Below are 20,139 nucleotides of genomic sequence, written 5' to 3' on the forward strand. Positions count from 1 at the left end.
TCGCGTGACGTTATGCTGCACACACCGCTGCAGGACTTCTTCCTGGCACTGGTGGTTCTCTTGAGTCTTCTTGTGCACCTAAAAGCAATGGAAAACAGAGGAACATCAGTTCAGTTATACACCCCAAAAAATCGACAAAACACAGAAAAATGAGCACAATCCCATGCCATCCTTGATGTTTACATTGAAGACACCCCACAGAAAGACTACGGACATGCAAGTATGCAACACTCACTACCCCTGGGCATAATGGATGAAAAGTAGGCAAAATAAGTGCAGGCCTCAGACACTGCCTCTCCTCAAAATGGCCCCCTTACACCCCAAGCACATGTTGCCTGTACCAGCCAGCACTCAAGATGGCCACCACCACCACCCACATGGCCAGTCCACATCAACAGTACACCCCCAAAAAACAGAAAAACAGCCAGAAATCACCACAATCCAATGCCATCCATGATGTTTACATCAAAGAGAGTGAGACCACACCACAGGCACACTCAGTCCATGCACCACCCCCACCCCTGGGCAAGCAAAAGGCCACACCAGCAGCCCCCCAAAAACGACAAAAAACAATAAAATAAGCACAATCCCAGCCCATCCATGGCCTCAATTATGTTTAAATTCAAGAAGACACCCCACAGAAAGACTAGGCCCATGCAACACTCACCACCCCTGGTCAAAGGGCCACACCAGCAGGCCCAAAAAAACGACAAAAAACAATAAAATCTGCGCAATCCCAGCCCATCCATGGCCTCAATGGTGTTTAAATTCAAGAAGACACCCCTCAGAAACACTAGGCCCATGCAACACTCACTACCCCTGGGCATAAGGGATGAAAAGTAGGCAAAATAAGTGCAGGCCTCAGACACTGCCTCTCCTCAAAATGGCCCCCTTACACCCCAAGCACATGTTGCCTGTACCAGCCAGCACTCAAGATGGCCACCACCACCACCCACATGGCCAGTCCACATCAACAGTACACCCCCAAAAAACAGAAAAACAGCCAGAAATCACCACAATCCAATGCCATCCATGATGTTTACATCAAAGAGAGTGAGACCACACCACAGGCACACTCAGTCCATGCACCACCACCACCCCTGGGCAAGCAAAAGGCCACACCAGCAGCCCCCCAAAAACGACAAAAAACAATAAAATAAGCACAATCCCAGCCCATCCATGGCCTCAATTATGTTTAAATTCAAGAAGACACCCCACAGAAAGACTAGGCCCATGCAACACTCACCACCCCTGGGCAGAGGGCCACACCAGCAGGCCCAAAAAAACGACAAAAAACAATAAAATCTGCACAATCCCAGCCCATCCATGGCCTCAATGGTGTTTAAATTCAAGAAGACACCCCTCAGAAACACTAGGCCCATGCAACACTCACTACCCCTGGGCATAAGGGATGAAAAGTAGGCAAAATAAGTGCAGGCCTCAGACACTGCCTCTCCTCAAAATGGCCCCCTTACACCCCAAGCACATGTTGCCTGTACCAGCCAGCACTCAAGATGGCCACCACCACCACCCACATGGCCAGTCCACATCAACAGTACACCCCCAAAAAACAGAAAAACAGCCAGAAATCACCACAATCCAATGCCATCCATGATGTTTACATCAAAGAGAGTGAGACCACACCACAGGCACACTCAGTCCATGCACCACCACCACCCCTGGGCAAGCAAAAGGCCACACCAGCAGCCCCCCAAAAACGACAAAAAACAATAAAATAAGCACAATCCCAGCCCATCCATGGCCTCAATTATGTTTAAATTCAAGAAGACACCCCACAGAAAGACTAGGCCCATGCAACACTCACCACCCCTGGGCAAAGGGCCACACCAGCAGGCCCAAAAAAACGACAAAAAACAATAAAATCTGCACAATCCCAGCCCATCCATGGCCTCAATGGTGTTTAAATTCAAGAAGACACCCCTCAGAAACACTAGGCCCATGCAACACTCACTACCCCTGGGCATAAGGGATGAAAAGTAGGCAAAATAAGTGCAGGCCTCAGACACTGCCTCTCCTCAAAATGGCCCCCTTACACCCCAAGCACATGTTGCCTGTACCAGCCAGCACTCAAGATGGCCACCACCACCACCCACATGGCCAGTCCACATCAACAGTACACCCCCAAAAAACAGAAAAACAGCCAGAAATCACCACAATCCAATGCCATCCATGATGTTTACATCAAAGAGAGTGAGACCACACCACAGGCACACTCAGTCCATGCACCACCACCACCCCTGGGCAAGCAAAAGGCCACACCAGCAGCCCCCCAAAAACGACAAAAAACAATAAAATAAGCACAATCCCAGCCCATCCATGGCCTCAATTATGTTTAAATTCAAGAAGACACCCCACAGAAAGACTAGGCCCATGCAACACTCACCACCCCTGGGCAAAGGGCCACACCAGCAGGCCCAAAAAAACGACAAAAAACAATAAAATCTGCACAATCCCAGCCCATCCATGGCCTCAATGGTGTTTAAATTCAAGAAGACACCCCATAGAAACACTAGGCCCATGCAACACTCACTACCCCTGGGCATAAGGGATGAAAAGTAGGCAAAATAAGTGCAGGCCTCAGACACTGCCTCTCCTCAAAATGGCCCCCTTACACCCCAAGCACATGTTGCCTGTACCAGCCAGCACTCAAGATGGCCACCACCACCACCCACATGGCCAGTCCACATCAACAGTACACCCCCAAAAAACAGAAAAACATCCAGAAATCACCACAATCCAATGCCATCCATGATGTTTACATCAAAGAGAGTGAGACCACACCACAGGCACACTCAGTCCATGCACCACCACCACCCCTGGGCAAGCAAAAGGCCACACCAGCAGCCCCCCAAAAACGACAAAAAACAATAAAATAAGCACAATCCCAGCCCATCCATGGCCTCAATTATGTTTAAATTCAAGAAGACACCCCACAGAAAGACTAGGCCCATGCAACACTCACCACCCCTGGGCAAAGGGCCACACCAGCAGGCCCAAAAAAACGACAAAAAACAATAAAATCTGCACAATCCCAGCCCATCCATGGCCTCAATGGTGTTTAAATTCAAGAAGACACCCCTCAGAAACACTAGGCCCATGCAACACTCACTACCCCTGGGCATAAGGGATGAAAAGTAGGCAAAATAAGTGCAGGCCTCAGACACTGCCTCTCCTCAAAATGGCCCCCTTACACCCCAAGCACATGTTGCCTGTACCAGCCAGCACTCAAGATGGCCACCACCACCACCCACATGGCCAGTCCACATCAACAGTACACCCCCAAAAAACAGAAAAACAGCCAGAAATCACCACAATCCAATGCCATCCATGATGTTTACATCAAAGAGAGTGAGACCACACCACAGGCACACTCAGTCCATGCACCACCACCACCCCTGGGCAAGCAAAAGGCCACACCAGCAGCCCCCCAAAAACGACAAAAAACAATAAAATAAGCACAATCCCAGCCCATCCATGGCCTCAATTATGTTTAAATTCAAGAAGACACCCCACAGAAAGACTAGGCCCATGCAACACTCACCACCCCTGGGCAAAGGGCCACACCAGCAGGCCCAAAAAAAAGACAAAAAACAATAAAATCTGCACAATCCCAGCCCATCCATGGCCTCAATGGTGTTTAAATTCAACAAAACAGTTGTATCATGCACCCATAACCAACCCTGGTCCTACTGGATACTGTGGCTACCCACAATATAATTTATTTAATTTTCTGAAAAAGTTCAAAAATTGTACTTGCAGCAACTGTAATGCCCCAAACAAACTTACTTGTGAAAGTTGATTTCTAATCCAAAAGTGATCCAAAGACAGTCAAAAAGGCCTCAAATCCAAATATCCAGCAGCACCCACAAAAAATAATCCTTCCAGCTCCAGATCCAAATGAAAGTGACCAGGAGATGGACAAAGCACTGGGAGGAGCCTGCTGGACAGGAACAGGAAGTTGGAGACTGTGGGGCACTTCCTTACTCCCCCCCCCCAAAATGGACTCCTTGAAAAAAAAAGGCCATGCAAATGTCAACCTGAGGAGTGATTCTGATAAAAATCATAATTTTCTGAAGGTTTATCCTGTTTGCTGGTGATTTTCTTGTGCGAAATTGCAAAATCTCTATTTCGCAAGTGCGAGATTGTTCCTTTCCGCCGCAACTACGTGTTCGCAATTGCGAACTCTCGCGAGGTGTGCTGTGCAAGGTGGCAAGCCGCGAGTACGTATTCGCGGGCGACAAACTCCCGCGGGAACACGCAGCAAGATCTAAAATGGCGCGTCACTCGCAAAGAAAAACAACTCGGCAAACGCTAAAATGACGGAAAGTGAACGCCGTGCACCACGCCGCGCGCCGCAACCAAGCAAAAAATCCGCCGCGAGCGGATTCACGGATTTTCGACAAATTCGCAAGCGTTCGCGGATTGCGAATTTGCCGAAAATCCGAAAAATCCGCGAGCGGAGCGGATTTTACGCCCATGCTTACTCCACGCCCTCAGTGCTCATCCGGATTCACTCAAATGGAGTATCCCGTTCGGTGAGTTACTGAGATCGAAAAGGAACTGCAGTGGTGAAGAGAGTTTCATGGCCGAAGAAGAAGTTATGTTACAGAGATTCAGGACAAGAGGGTACCCGGAGGGAGTGCTCAGTAAGGCAGTCCACAAAGTGTCTCTTATACAGCGCAATGACACATTGAACCCTTCAGGTACTAAAGATATTGATAATGAGACTGGCACCCGTGTCATAACGACCTTTAACCAACAATCTAGAAAAATTAGCAAAATCCTCGCCAGTAACTGGAACATCTTTAAAGCAGACAACATAGTGGGCCCAAGCCTCAAAGAAAGACCTCAAATAACATACAGACGAGGTAGAAACCTTAGGGACATGCTGATCAAAGGTGACATAACGGAAAACAAACGGCACACACAAGGCCTGAAGGGGTTTTACCCCTGTGGGCATTGTAGAGCCTGTACCAACAGCACTATGGTGAAACAGATAAACGTACCAGGCAGGCAAGAGCCAAAAATGATAAAACAGTTCCTGACATGCACTACGTCATTTGTCATCTATGTTTTAGTATGTCCATGTAAAAAGAAATATGTGGGTATCACCACATGCATGGCCAAGAAGAGGATACAAGAACACCTCAGGGCTATCACACATGTGGATAGCCATTATCCCATTGCAAGGCACTTTCAGGAAAAACATAATTCAGACAATTCCCTTCTCAGGTATTACGCTGTTGAACAGGTTAATATCGGGAGAAGAGGGGGAAACCGTGAACTAGCGTTGAGAAAGAAGGAATCACGCTGGATCATGGAGCTCGAGACTAAGTTTCCTGGGGGGCATAATTGGGATGAAGAGCTTGCAACCCATTTACATGAGGAATAATTATATGAGGCAGTGAGACTTGAGCTCTTGGTGTGGCCCACACCGTGAACATGTCCTGAATATGTACATAAGATATAAAATGTAACGTTAGATCTCTGTGTTTAGAACAAGTTAAAATGTTAATAATGTCTAACTGATTTTATGCATTTTTTAACTGTATGTTTTTTATGTGTTTTGTAGGAGAATGGAATTCTTTATTCACTCCTGTCACGTCCACATCACGGTCCTTGGACCACCTTGAAATTTGGATGAAAGACACTATGCACCTGTATGAAAGTATAATTTTCACTTTATTGATTTTCTTTGCACCGTACCCTGTGGTATACAAGCAATATATGCACAAGAGGCTACCCCATAAATAGGGGTTAGGTCTCAACTTGACCGAACCAGATCCGAAAGAACTGATGTGTCACGTGGTTCTGTTTTCCTGTGACTTGAGGTTTACGAAAGTCGTTTATGCCTAGCCTGTGGGTTAACTGGGGCACTAGTCCGACAGAAATCTAAACCTAGTGGTATAGCTATTAGATAATAGTGAATATGTATACGATGTTGACAAACACAGGTGGTTAAGAATCATTGTTAAATGTTAAATGTATAATTTTCGTTACATACATCCACAATGGTTAGCCATTCCAAGATGGCGGCTCCTCAGGACTGTGGAGTTAACAGTACTAGGCTACCCCGTTCTCTGGGTATACGAACCTCAAAGTAGTGATAATGATCGGGGCCTCTAGGTTCATTGAGGCACTAGTCCGTTAGAAATACTATCCCATGTGACATAATAATCACACAATAGCGCACATGCAAATGTATAGTTTGTTGAGAAATCATTGATATTGTTGTGTATTTTCACAAACGTAAACCATTCCAAGATGGCGGCTCCTTTGGACTGGGAAACCAACAGTGTGGGGTGACCTCATCTATGTCTATGAGCCTCTGGCAGTGTGTATATTATGTTTTGACCCACAGGGGTATTCACGTGTGATCATGACAAGATTCATTGTCGAAACGCGTAGCGTGTCAACTGGGCAATAAACTTATGCTGAGTATTCCTGAGTGCGTCTTTTTGCTTTGTAGCAAAACTGTGGATTATATATATCAAGGAAGCTAAGAGACAACTGAGTGACGATGTTTGCTACTCCATTGCCAATACAAGACACTTTGAAGCCTCCAAGGATGTACTAAAGAAGTTGTTGTTTAAGTACAAAAGGGAGGGCATGATCTCATTGCAGGAATTTGAATTCCTCCATGTTGAATTTCCTGTGTTGCCAAAACTTTATCTACTTCCAAAGATTCACAAGTTGACAAGACCGGTACCTGGTCGACCAATTATTTCGGCAATCGCAGGTGTGGCTGAACATGTCACAGAATACATAGATTATTTCCTGCAAGCCTTAGTCCAGGACCTGCCTACATATGTGAGAGACACAGGGGATTTTCTTGCTAAAATACAAAATACCACATGGAATAATGATATGCTCATGATTACACTGGACATCGAATCGCTCTATACGAGCATAGAGCACAGTTCTGGGTTGAAGGCACTGGAATTTTTTCTCGGCAAAAGGCCCATGAACTGTTACCAACATAACAAAGTACTTATTGAACTAACATCTTGGTGTCTCAACAATAATTTCTTTTTATTTGGCAGTGATTTGTATTTGCAGAAGCGTGGAGTTGCTATGGGGGCCTGCTTCTCTCCCAGCTACGCGTGTCTACACGTGGGCTGGTGGGAGGAGCAGGTCCTCAGGGGGCAACACGCCAGAGTTTTTTCTGATCATGTTTTGCTTTGGCTCCATTATATTGATGACGTTTTTGTGTTATGGCAGGGCGATCATGACAGTGCAGAAATGTTCATTAATTCGATCAACATCAACAAAGAAAATCTTAGATTCACAAGTTCAATCAGTGACAGTGAAGCCGACTTTTTAGATGTAAAGGTCTTTATTAATAATGGTCAGCTAGCTACAAAACTACACCGGAAAAGCACGGCTGGCAACAGCATTCTTCATGCCAGCAGTGCACATCCGCGTCATGTAGTCGATAATATTCCTTTGGGTGAGCTCTTAAGAATTAAGAGAATTTGCAGTACAGAATCTGATCTTAAAATCTGTACTGATGAAGCACTGAATAGGTTTCGAGAAAGAGGGTATCGTGAATCAGTGTTAAAAGTAGCAGTGGAAAAGACTAAATGCAGATCCCGTGTCTCTTTAATGGAGACAAAAAACACTGGTGAGCCTTCGGAAATGTTGGATGATAATGCCACGGCTCCGAGGTTCATAACCTCATACAGCAGGCAGGCCAGACAGATAAGATCTATTATAACTAAGAGATGGCCAGTCCTTAAAACAGATCCAGTTCTCAAACCCCAGCTCTCAGATGCACCTGTTGTGACTTTCAGGAAGGGCCCTTCACTGAAGTCACATATTTGCCATGATTTTCCGGAACTCAGGAAAAAACAGGAATGGATGAAATCCAGATCAGGTTTTAAACGCTGCACCTCCTGCAGGGCCTGCAAATTTGGTAAAAGTACACGGCAGTATTATACGCCTTTTAGTCCCGACCCAATTCAGATCATGGGTCAATACAATTGCAAAACGGAATTTGCTATCTATGTTCTAACTTGCACATGCTCGTTGAGATATGTCGGCAGTACACGACAGCCGGTGCATGTGAGGATCCTTCAGCATTTACGAGCGATCGTAAATAATGACTCAGCTTACCCGGTGGCAAGGCACTTCAGGGCTGTTCATAACAACAATTTGGAGTGCCTGTTTTACTATGTTATCTCTGCAATAGAAAAACCAAGAAGGGGCGGAGATAGGGAGAAGATGCTAAGAAGGATGGAATCCCAATATATTCTTGAGCTGGATAGCAGATCCCCCAATGGACTCAATAATACAGATGACTTACATGTGTTTCTGTAATTAAGTCCTGTACTGGCCTGTTCTCAAAACTGTTTTGACAATAGAGACGCGGTGGGTTGCCGCCCATCCCCACACATGATGTATTTTAAATTTCCTCAGTTGGTTCTTGCACTTTAATCTTTTTCCTTATAGTGGTTCATGGTGAGTTGTTATTATATTATTTCGCATTACTATTTCTTTTGGGGCAACACCGTGTTTTTTTGAGGACATAGACAATAGGCATTTTATGTTTTTCCCTAAAATATATTCTGCATTTGCAATATTTACAATTTGTGACTTTTTATATTATGTAGTTCTTGCCCTATTACTATGCTGCTATAAGTCATATGTTTACATACAGCGTGGATTTGCACATATTATGAAGAGATGCAATAAGTGATGTTTACAATACTGCGTATTTTGCACATATATTTGTTATTTCATTGCATCTATATGGGCTTTTGATTTTAAATCATGCATTAAGCACTTTATTGCGGAGTTTTGCAGTCTGATATCAATCTATACATGCTGCTGCTATAAGTCATATGTTTACAAATAGCGTGGTTTTGCACATATTATGAAGAGATGCAATAAGTGATGTTTACAATACTGCGGATTTTGCACATATATTTGTTATTTTATTGCATCTATATGGATTTTGATTTTAAATCATGCATTAAGCACTTTATTGCGTAGTTTTGCACTTTGATATCAATCAATACATGCTGGGGCATTTACTGCTAATATTTGATATAATGGAATGTAAGCATTTTAGGCTTTGATTTCCTTCCCATTATTCTTATGAACTGTATATATGTATATATTTATATGTATATATATATTTTTTCATTGTCACATTTTGTTTTGGATTTTATCCTTGAATTGTACCTTCATTCTGGTATATTAATTTGCATATGTTTGGAAAACAGACTACAATATGCAGTATTGGTAGTTTGTCCTCTCTTTCAGTTATCACGTGGTACTGAACAAAAAAATGAGAAAAAAATGCATTTTCACTGTGAGGCACAGGATATTTAAATGTGGCCATTTCCAACACTGACTGTCTGTGAGCAAGGGCGGATGCCCGAAACGCGTCAGATTGTTTGGTTCAGCTCGTAAATAAACTTGTGCCTATACTAAAGCTGTATTGGATCTGCGTGATTTTCCAGGGTCGCTACGGTTGGAGCCTGGGAGGTTGCACTTGTTTGGATATATATATATATATATATATATATATATATATATATATATATATATATATATATATATATATATATATATATATATATATATATATATATATATATATATATATATATAAATGGAAATATGTGCGTGCAATGTGTTTATTTAGAGCCAGAGAAACTCATTTTGTATGTCTACTTGGTGACTGTGAACACAATTATGTGCATATTTTAGACAATGAGCTTACTTTTTAAGCATAATCCATGCATTTGTAAACATTTTATAATTTAAAATAAAAAGTAGATAAAAGCATATACCTAATTACCAAATATATACAAAAGTGTTGAATTCCAGCATTGATTAAGAAGTTAGGAGATCTTATCGTCGTAATTTGTAGGTGAAACTAATGGAGTTGATGACAGAAATAATTTATGGAGTTAAAGATCATTCTTTTTCATAGATTAAACATGTAACAGACTGCTTCACATTTGTGACCAAGCACATCAGCACCTTTAAATGGCCTCCTGGGTGCATGTGTGCTTTACAAAAACAGCACATTAATTCAGTCACACGTAAATGTTAAAACATTTTTGATTTCAATTAAATTTGTATTTTCCACAAAGCAGTGCATGATTGCGCTTAGAAAAGACTGAAAGTGACAATATTTTTAGTTGTATTCGAGGAACTACGTAGTTACATTTTAAACTGCTGTTACAGAGTTTACGAATTAAAATGCACATATTTTTTGTAAGAGCTAATTGTTTGCAGTTAATACAGTTTCCTTAAGGATATGGAGCCAAGAGATCATACGCTAACCCGTTCCTTTGCCATTGTCACATATTCAGCAGATGCTACCAGTGAGATGGATGGTTAGGAAGACATTACAAGTGTCACGTAGGTGACCACCCTCACTGTTTTCAGGCGCTTGATGCGCTACAATCCACACCAGCCAAGTCACAAGCATCCAAGGCCTGAATCCATAGGTAAGGTGTTCCACTTTTTGGCCCACTTCCCTCATCACGCCGCCTTCCTTTCGGATAAGCAAAAATGGGGGTGATAATATTACTACCACACCCACCACCATACTCCATCCACACTCTTGGATAGGTGCTTGGAATCCCAACAACCTGTTGCCACACTGTCAGGGGTGCTAGTTCACCTAAACAGACCCACAGTTACACCATTGCTGCCCCGGTTGGGCGTCTTTGATCACAAGCAAAGGGCTTTTCGGCACAGGGCACACACTTATCCCCATTCCCTTTTGCAGAGAGACACAACACATGTGAGGTTGTCAGTATGGCCGGGGCAAGCATATCACAGAGTTCTCCATTTAGAGCCAGATTGGGAACCCAAAGCAGCCCTGGAAATTTTGTAGGACCAGTCCAGCGATGGGAGGGGGTACGCAAGTGTGAAGCACTGCTACTTTTGTTACAAGGGACTAATATTGCAGCACCGCTGAAAAACCGGCCCACAGTTACAAAAACACCCCCCCCACTGCTGCAAAAACGACCCCCACCCTTCTAGCCTCCCGGGACAACGCTAGGCGAACGCTACGGCCAATCCGGCCCTGATGCAGTGATATCGGCCATACTGCTCCTAATATTGTACATTCCATGTTTTCTTGTACATCCAGTTTGTCAATTATTGTCTATATACTATGTCCATTGTATATGGATATTGAAAATGTCAATAAATATTCATTTCTCAAAACAAACAAACACATTACAACACTACAAATGTATGTGATGCCATACAGTGTTTACAGTTGCTTACAGGTACAGGGTTGGGGTATCAGGTGTTACCACAAGCACCTCAGAGCCTACATTTGCCTCATAATTAGGACATGTGCATGCATTATCCACTGATCATGAAGGGACAGTGAGCACTTGTGTCTTCCCTTGAATTGTTTTTTGACGGCAGTCGATATTGTTGCAGGGCGATATTAAAACCTCCATAGTACAGTAGTATACCGTTTTCAATCTCAAAGATCTATAATATGAGCCTCACATTAACTATATGTTGGCTTCTATATATTCAAACAGACTGAACAGTGTAGAAGGGGGGCTTGGGGGGGTGGACGACCGCAGGGAGGTCCGCCCCCGGGTGGTTTGGGAGGGGCGGGGGGGGGCGATTGCTGAGAACAGGCGGGCATTTTGTTTTTGGGCGTTATTTTTGTAGCCCAACGTATAAATGCGTTGGGCTACTGCTCCCAGCTACCATTTTGGTTTTGGTGACCTGGTGGCTGGGAGTCTTAGTCAGGGAAAATTGTTCAGTTAGGAAATTTTGTGTAGTTTTGAGCTTTTCTGTTGCATGGTTAGTTAGCGTTTTTGGTGTACCATAATGTCTGCCGAGGATGTTAGAGTGCTCGAAGCCCTCAGGCTCCTAAGTGAGGCTGGGCGCATGGACCTCGTTATTGGGGACATGGCCGGGCTGCTGCGCCCGGCACAGCAAGCATCAGCGGGGGTGGCAGCAGTGGTGGCTGCCTGCACATCCCCCAAGAGGCCCAGAATGACTCCGGCGGTAGAACGGGGCCACCCGTGTTCGCGGAAGTCGGCCCCGGAGCGGCGGTTGCAGTCCGGAGGGCAAGTTATGGTGGCGGAGGTAAGCCCTGAAGAGCGGGAGGGTGGGAGGGGTGCAGCCGGAGGGAGTGCTGCTGCGTTGACGGCTGCGGAGTCTTTTTCCGATGTTGTGCGCGAGCAGCGGGCGTTGTCTGCCCCCACGCGTGTTGGTAAGCATGGGGGGCCGAGGCAGCAAGAGGCGCTCGGCATCTCTGTCTGCTGCTCCGGAGATGTCTGCAGCAGCGGGGGGTGGCCGGGAGGGGGCTTTGGATGATGGACCTGGCGCGCCCCCAGTTTTGTGTCAGGCAAGGGAGGGGGAGAAGCACGGGCATGTGGCTCCTCCGTTTGGTATGCAGGCTGTGGCTACTTCGAGCAGGGCGTGAGCGGATGAGCAACAGGGTCAGATTGCCCCCCTTCATGGTGTGGGGGAGCAAATGGGGGCTTCTGGTTTTATGAGAGGGGGGAGTGGGCCACAGAGGTGAGAGCCCCGTCAGTAGTATGATCCACCTTATCAGAGCGAGGGGGCAGGCCTGAAGGGGCTGGGTTAGGTTTGGAGGTGGTAGGGGGGAGGGATTTGGTTAGCCCTCTTATTTTCTCTCCTCCTTGGTGGGTGAGGGAGTTGCAACCTCTGGGGGTGGCACAGAGGCAGGTCTCTGAGGCGGGGAGAGCAATGTGAGGTCTTTTGGGCTTTCAGAGGCTGACTTGGATCCGGCTGTAGGGGGTCAAGCATGGGAGGGTTTGGATGTTTTTCCGTCATGGGCGGAGGGAGTGCGGGGCATTGGGGTTGGAGGTTGCAGAGAAATTTTTACCCCCCCTCGGAGGGAGCACGCTATAAGGGGCACAGGAAAGACAGGGGCAGATGAGGAGGCGAGGTTTGGGTCCCTGGGGGCAGTTGGAGGGAGGGGAGGGGCTGCCAAGTTTTGGCCCCTTCTGCGCCAGGGGTTCAAGCGATGTTGGAGTGGAGTGGGGATGAGGTGGAGTGGGACTCCTCTCCCCCGTCACCCTCCGGGTAAGTAAGTTGAGTTCTCGATACACGGGGCAGGGTGGTGATAGGTTTTCGGAGGCTGGTTTTTGGGTCAGGAAGGACGGCAGGCCAGTTAGTGTTTTGGGAGCTCCCAGCACACCAGTCCAAACTTTTTCTTCACTGGGTAGGGAGCGTCACGGGACAGCAGACTCGGTAGGGCGAGGTGCGGCCCAATTGGGCCGAGGAGAAGGGAGGGTGGAGCCTTGTGCGGCACATTCCATACCAGCGGGGGGTCCCGGCGCGGCCAGCACACAAAGGTCCATCGAGACCTCACATGCCCCAACGTCAAGCAGGCACGATGGTCAGCAGGGCCACTGGACAGGAACGCTCAAGAAAGTCAACGCAGGGGGGAGTACCGGTGAGTACAGTCAGCTCCCCCGACAGGAGTATTTTCAGGGGCCGCTAGGGCTGGTATAAGCAATGTTGATTCGGTTAAGGCCCACAGTGTTGGTTTTGTGACGGATCCTCTACAGATAGAGGAAGCGATTGTACTGTATTATGATAAGGACAGCCCCGAAGAAGGGGAGTGGAGGGACAATGAGGAGGGGGGTGCCTTCTCATGTGTCTCCTACTGTTTTACAGGCACCAGAGGCGGTGCAGCCCAGAAGGGCAGTGCCGTTGGGACCCAGAAGAGAGCACGGCCCCTTGGTGAGGGCTCCTCAGACGGTGAACCCTGTTGAGCAAGAGGCATGGAGATCGGCGCCTGGTCGGGCAGCTTTGTTAGAGCCAGGTGAGAATGTTGTCCCACGGGCCAAACCAAAAATGGTGTTGGTGGGGACAGGTGGTGAGGACTTACGGGGGGGAGTTGCGAGGTAAGCTCCATAAAGGTAAATATGTTAAAGATCAAGGTGTGGGGACGGGTGATGTGGTTGCACCGGGCGCTAAAGTGGAGAGTGGAATGAATACGGAACCAGAAGTGCCAGGTAAAGAGCCTTTACAGAGTGAAGAGTTAAAGTTTAGAAAGCTGCTCTACATGGGTGTGACGAAGCCCCTGGGTGCGTATTTGATGTTAGCCACTAAAGAGCGCATCTGGAAAGGGGAATAGGTTGAAATTTTGAAGCTACTTCACAGGGAGGTGCGGTCCAAAGAAGGGTCTAAGGAGGAGGAGTATAAGCTGGCCAAGCTGCCTAAGGTGCCGTAGACAATTGAAAATTGGATGGCGGCGTTTTTGATATATGCCAGCGTATATTGCGAAAGTTTGGCGAGCGCTGCGTGGCTATTTTTAAATATATGGATGTCATTCGGAAAGCGCAGATCACGGGTAGTGGGTATGCATGGGCACAATATGATGAGGAGTTCAGGGCCCGTATGGCTTGGAATCCAGAGGCAAAGTGGGGGGAATTGGACTCTGATTTATGGCAACACACAATGGGGGCACCAGCGGGGGGTAAGACTATATTTACCGCAGGTGGTTTACCTTTAGTGTACCGGTCCTTTCAGGGGAAAGCCACCCGGGGAGGGGTCGGGAGTGTGACAGCTACACAATCTGGGTCAGGAGCCTGCTGGGAGTTTAATAAAGGCATGTGCACAAGGGAGTATTTTAGGTTCAGGCACAAGTGCTCTCAGTGTGGAAAGAAACACCCATTGGTTAGATGTTGGGGAGTCAAGCCGCAAGGAAGTCAGCAGTGGCAACAGACAGGTGCTAGCACATCTGGGCCCTCGCAGCAATTCCAAAGTGGTAGGGGAGGTAAGGGATATCAGGGGTCTGGGCCCAAGGGCTCATACGCCAGTTAGACTGGCAGCATTGGCGACAGGTTTGCGGGATTATGGGGATTTGGAAGCAAAGCAGGTACTGTTGGAGGGCTTTGAACAGGGGTTTTGTTTGGGTTACAAGGGGCCACGGCAGAGGCGGTGGGCAAAAAGTTTGAAGTCAGCATTTGATCATAAGTCAGTGGTGCAAGACAAGTTGGTCAAAGAAGTTCGAGAAGAAAGGATGGCAGGTCCTTTTGATGACTGGCCTGTGGACGATGTGATTGTTTCTCCAATCGGGGTGGTTCCCAAAAAGGAAGTGGGGCAGTACAGATTAATTAAACACCTATCGTAGCCTGAGGGTTCTTCAGTCAATGATTTTATTGATGATGAGGTAGCCTCAGTGTCATATTCCTCAGTTGACGTTGCTATGTCACTGGTTGTGACCGTGGGTGCAACTGCAGAGATGGCGAAATGCATCATAAAATCTGCATTTAGTTTGCTTCCCGTACATCTGGATGATTGGAGTCTTTTGGGAATCCATTTTGAGGGTCAATGGTACATGGACAAGGCACTACCGATTGGTTGTTCAATGCCTTGTGCTTTGAGTTTTTCAGCACTTTCTTACAGTGGTATTTCACGCAGCACACTGGTCAAGGGCTGGTAACACGCTACTCAGACGACTTCTTTTTTGTTGGTTCCCCGGGCTCCACGGAGTGCCAGGTAGTGCTGGACACGTTCCAGGAGCTTATGGGAGAGCTGGGTGTGCCCTTGGCACCAGAGAAAACAGTGGGTCCATGTACGACCATGTCATTCTTAGGCACTGAGATTGATTCAGTAAGAATGCAGGCACGGTTGCCAGCTCATAAGAAAGCAAAAATGTTGGATTTGTTAGAAGAAATGCTTGCTAAACATAAGGTAACGGTGAAGATCATCCAGGTTTTGTTGGGCCATCTCAATTTCGCCTGCAGGGTAGTCAGGGCAGGGAGAACTTTTTGAAGGAGACTGGGACGTGCGTTGTCAGGACACCATCTGCCTCACCACCATGTCCGTTTATCGGCTGGGGTGAAGGAGGATCTGCGTATGTGGAGAACATTTCTGCATTCCTTAATGGAATACCATTGGTCAGAGGATGACTTTCAGTGGGATGTTCAAATGTTTTCAGATGCAGCAGGCAGTGATGGTTTTGGCATATACTGGCAGGGCAGGTGGTGTGCGGAGAAGTAGCCCGAGCAGTGGAAAGACGAGGGGAGGAGCATCGCCTTTTTGGAGCTTTTTCCGGTGGTTGTGGCATTGACGCTGTGGGGTGAAGAACTGGCACATAAGAAGGTGTTGTTCAGTATTGACAACATGGCAGTGGTGGAAATCATCAACAGGCAGTCAGCAAGAGATGAGCAGATTTTGAAGTTGTTGCGGGTGTTTGTGCTTGGCTGCCTTAGACATGATATTGCGTTCAAAGCACTTCATATCCCTGGTGTGGACAATGACATTGCAGATACTTTGTCTTATTCGTAGTGGGAGAGATTCCATGGGCTGGCCAAGGAGGCGGACAGGACACCGACCCCAATGCCGGAACATCTATGGTATGTAGGCAACAAAGGGTTATTCCGTTGGTGGTAGGTTCGTTGTCGGTTTCCACTCGTGCAGCTTATGCTCTGGCCTGGAGAGAATTCATAGCATCAGGTGCCTGTCAGCGGGAGGAGGAATGGAGGCGGTCAGATGATGTGATGCAGTTTCTGCTGGACCTCATGGAAAAGGGTCATTCTAAGGTTACCATCAGAGGGAAAGTGGCAGGTATGTCTTTTATGGGGAAACTTCTGTAGGGCTACTCCCCTTCTGTGGGGAAATAAGGAGGCGAATGTTGGAAGGTTGGGCTAGGGAGCGGGGCGGGGAATTTTCAGCACATAGGCCGTTATCATGGCAGACTTTAGCGCGTTTGTTGGAGGCCTACCTGTTGTTTGTAGGGATGGTTTCGAAGTATGTTTGTTTTCTACTCTCATGGTCTGGATGTTGTCTGGAGCCTTTAGGGTCTCCAAGCTTAGTTCCAGGTTAAAAATAGGTATCACTTGGCAGGAGGTTTTATTCTCTGAGGGGGGATTCATATTTGGCTGGCCAGCGCAAAGACAGACCAGAGAAGTTGTGGTAAGGGAGTATGGCTGGAAGCAGCTTCTCCGGTGTCGACATGCCCATTACATTGGGCCATACAAAACGGGATGATGGACGGAGCGTTTGAACAAATCAAACACTAACCCCCAGTCTACATTGGGCCAGGCGGTGGAGGACTCTGTCTGGAGGGAATGGTAGTGAAAGGGTCTTTCGACATGCTGATGGGGTCCGGGTTACGGACTATCAACTGCGCATGGTGCTGCGTAAGACCTTGAGCCATATTGGTCTGGATGGATATCAGTTTGGGACACACTCTTTTAGGATCGAGGCAGCAACGGAAGCTTGCAATCGGGGCTGGTCTTGGGGGGATATTATGCTGCTGGGGCCTGGTCATCTAACTGTTTCCAACGCTATATGAGGAGTACTGCGGAAGAAGCGCTTGCGTCATCCTCTTCTACATGAATCTCTTGTTATTTTTCTTGTTGCAGGTTCTGTAGCAAGTCTTCGCTCCCCGGAATTGACCATATGGATAGTGGGGCACTCTTTCGTTAAACGGGCTGAAGTCCAGGCTGGCAGTTGATATTTCGGAAAAATGTTGGGTTTTAATGAGTGTTTATTTTAAATTGTTTGGAAAGGGAAGGGAGGGATGTTGTGGAAGGAGTTGGTCCCTGCTTTGAACAAGTGGTTGGTTGGGGGCCAGTGCCCGGATGTTTTGTTAATCCATTTAGGGGAGAATGACCTTTGTGGGGTAAAAGGTGTTGTTTTGTTAAGGGCAATGAAGAGGGATTTGGCACTCTTGTGGGAACAGTGGTCTGTTTGCCATGTTTTGCGGACAGAGCTAATGCCGCACAGAATTTGGAGGGGTGCTCGGAATCCCAGGGCGATTGATAGGGCGCGTAAGAAGGTAAACCTGGAGATTTCAAGATTCGGCTGAAGTGTAGGCTTTGGGAGAGTGTCTCATAGGGACATTCGGTTCGAGTCAGTGGAGTTTTTCAGGACTGATGGGGTCCACTTATCCAGGATGGGTATGGATCTTTATCTGTTGGAAGTTAGAGAAGTTCTATCCAGGTGTCTCAATGTACAGGAACGTTCGAGAGAGGCATAGATGAGTTGTTTTGGTTGGGGGGCAGAAAGGGGGCTAGTTTTCTCCCCCCCCAGCTTTCTGGGTGGCGGGGATTATTGGAAGTTTGCCAGGGTTGGCAGAGTTTTTGTTGTTTGGTTTAAGGTTGGGTCTTCAACAGGGATTGTTTAGACAGCTTGGTTGTTGGGGTATTTACAGAGGTTGGGTGATCGTAAGTGGTGAAGGGGCAGGCAGGGGATTTTGTGTAATAGATGTTTTAGATTTATTAGGCTTAAATATTTTATGCATTGAATTATAGTGTTTGTAATTGTGTAATGTTGTAATGTTCGGGTGGGGGCGGGTTCTTGAAAATGTTAGGGGCGGGGGGGGGGGGACAGGGTTAGGTAAGTATTTTTATTTAGTGAGGTTTAGCTTTGTAAGGCATTGGCCGAGGAGTTTTATTGTTATGTGCACCTGTTCCAATACAGCGGCCTTTTACACAAAAAATCTGTTCTGGTCTGCTTCCCCCACCCACCCCTCCCTCCCAAGACTTCGGTTCTTAGACTTCAATGAAGGTTGCTGACTTTCCTCATTTAAGACTTCATTCTCACGAAAAACATAGCGAAATCTAATGATTCCCCGCTATCTGAGATCAAAATGGCGCCCTCGCGGTCTTTGCGGACTTATGCTAAGGGAAAGCCATGCCACTTTGGCTCTGCATGTTTTGATTGGGGCTGCTGGGTTCCTGATAGGATGAACACGAGCTGTGACGCATGACTCATTACCGTATTTATGAGAGAGAAGAGCTGCGGTGAGCCACGTGAGGCGGGAAGGGGATCATTAGTACGAGCTAATGACATTATGGTTAGAAGGGACAGCCTGATACAAATGCCACTACATTCTTCTGCTATAAGGCATAATTAGCGACTGTTATTGTGCTGTACAGAGCCCTTGTAGGTCATCTCTGCGCTAGCGCGTAACTATCTTGGAAGCACTCTTCATGTCGCCTTTGCATTTCATTTGAGGGTTAATTTCTGCTGAGGCCGGTGAATGATAATGACAATGATTTGAGACGATGGTGAAGACAATGGCAAGATCATCCATCAGTTGTTCATTTTACTAAGGCGAGAAGCGCTATAAATGCAACTTCAGTGCACTACAATATGTGTACATTTATGTGTAACTCCGTACTTTTAAGTTTGCGTTGTGAAGTTTTGTATTTGGAACCTTAGAGAGGAATGGTACCTACCTGGTCGATTGTTGCATTCGGTTACTGTTTCAGTGGGTCTGATTGCTCCTACTCTTTCCTGTGTGTTCTACTGCACTACCACTGTTATGCATTTTCATTGACGAATGTAACTCCTATTTATTTTAAATTCTTTTCTATGCCTCTTTGTTCCTGACACTCCATTGCCTTCGTATATAGCGCTTAACAATTTTAGTGATTGTCTTTGTCAAGGATTTTGCCCAAGGGCTTTGTACGTGCTATAAAAACATTAAATATTAATAAATAAATCAATAAAAAAAATTGAACTGAACAGTGGGTATCAGCATCACTGTCCCATCTTGATTTTTCCTGTTTCACCATGTATACTACGTATATCTATGTGCAGAATCCCATTCCTTTGTGTTTGTTCTGCTTTTTTCGAGTCCTGTTACTGTGTATTTGCTGCCCATGTTGGGGTGCTCTTTATGTCTACACGTGTCTGTGTTCCCTCTCTGTTTGTTCTTGTGTTCCTTTAGTGTAAGCAGGGAGAATGTGTGCATCGGCAAATATTTATGCCTGCACCTTAGCAAATATGTAGCACACTACTAATTGGGTGTGCTGGGATGGAAGGATATTGAGCTGCAATCTGGTCTCTACAGGAATTGCTTGCTATTCTATGTGCTGTGCTTCACTGAATATGGCTGTTAAGATTGATGAGAGATATAATGCATGAGCTTTATAACCATTTCTTGATGTTTGCTGGAAGGTTGTGGGCTGCGAGTATAGTCTTTGTAGGACTTGTTTTGTTGTCAGTGTTATTTTGAGCTGGTGGTTGCAGGTGAAGCCCACCAGCACTCATTTTTTGTCATTAGACTTTGACCCAGAGCAATAGAGCAAAACACAAAAGGTGGAAATATGGAGGAAGAGAAAGATGGAAAAACAGCAACATAGAAAGAAAGCAAGGATGACAAAGAACCCCAAAGGATGAGAA

The sequence above is a fragment of the Lissotriton helveticus genome, chromosome 5_1 (genome assembly GCF_964261635.1).
Source record: "Lissotriton helveticus chromosome 5_1, aLisHel1.1, whole genome shotgun sequence".
Lineage (NCBI taxonomy): Eukaryota > Metazoa > Chordata > Amphibia > Caudata > Salamandridae > Lissotriton > Lissotriton helveticus.